Consider the following 1,458-nt stretch of genomic DNA (forward strand, 5'->3'; position numbering starts at 1 on the left):
ACATCCTCATTAGTTTATCGACGCGTAGTTTTGAGGACGAAACTAATTTTAGGTGGGTAGTAATGTAAGACCCTTAGTTTTAAATTCTAATTTATGCAATTTTAGTATATTTTTGTGTTGAATTGTTGTGACGTTTAACTCAAATTTTGCTTTATTTTGAGAAATAAGTACCAAAAATATATTTTGTTAGAGTTTGTAATATGTTTAATATATGCGTATATTTATTTATATATTTTGAGACCCGTTTAAAATTATTTGTCGCATAATACTTTAGTTATTTTGCAAAGAATTTCTATGTCAAAAAAGTCTTGTTAAAAATATATCTGGCTGCTGAAAATTTTATCTGTCAATTGAGTTGTGATGAGAGTAGATATTTTTATCAAATAGTTTGAGATATGAGTGAAGTGATGTGTGTAAGAGTATTTAGATATTTGTTGAATTGGTTTAATACTAACATATGTCATGAACTTATATGAGAGGAAGGTAAGGCTAGAAATAGAGAGAAAGCAAAATCCATTTTCCCAGACCTCACGATCTTCTTCTCCGTCTTTCTTCTGTTTTTTTTTTATAAAAAAAACCTTAAAACACAAACCCTCATTTATCTACTAGATCTAAGCTTCCATTCGAGAAGTGACAGAAGGGAAAGTTACTACTCTCCACATTACGGTGCTAGTGAACTAGCTTTTGAAGTGACGGCGCGAGCGAGAGTTTTTGCCGTATTTGATCGCGGTAACGAAAACATTTGTAAAAGCTACAACGAAGGTAAGGAATCCTTCCAAACTTTTATATTGCATATAGGACTTTATATGTGTATTTGTGGAGGTGGAAGTTTGTGAGATTTGTGTGAGATTGTGGAAAATGAATTTAATGTGGTTTATGTGTAAAAATGTGGAGTTTTGAAATTGGGTGATTTATGTTTGAATTGATTGATTTTGGTGTGAATTGGCAGTAATTAAATTTGATGTGTTTGAGTTACGTAATGAGTTATTTTCAAATAAATGAGTTTGAACTGAAGTTGAAAATTTACAAAAAAATTTAGAGTTGTTAAAGTTGTTAAAAAGTTCAAATTTTAACTAAGTTAAAGAGTTTGAGCAAAAAGGTAGATTGTAATTAAAAATGGTTAGAGTTTAAAATGTTACTCTTTTAATTACTCTTAGACTGAGTTTAAAAAGAAAAAAATTTAGAGTATTTTATTAACTCAAAAATTCGGTGCTTTAATAGTCGAGTGTGTGTATGTGAGATTTGGACAATATTTGTTTTATTTAGTTTTAACTAAATAATGTAGATTATTTGGTTTTAAAAGTTTGGTGTGCGAAAAAGATTTAATTTTGGGAATTTTGTTGTGGTTGGATTAATTTTATTGTGAATAAATTGTTATAAATATTTGTGTTTATGTAGTTAGCTCCTTGAGTCTCGAAAAGGAATCGAGATCATTGGCACCGAGTTAGCGCGGGGCGG

The sequence above is a fragment of the Cicer arietinum genome, chromosome 7 (genome assembly GCF_000331145.2).
Source record: "Cicer arietinum cultivar CDC Frontier isolate Library 1 chromosome 7, Cicar.CDCFrontier_v2.0, whole genome shotgun sequence".
NCBI lineage: Eukaryota > Viridiplantae > Streptophyta > Magnoliopsida > Fabales > Fabaceae > Cicer > Cicer arietinum.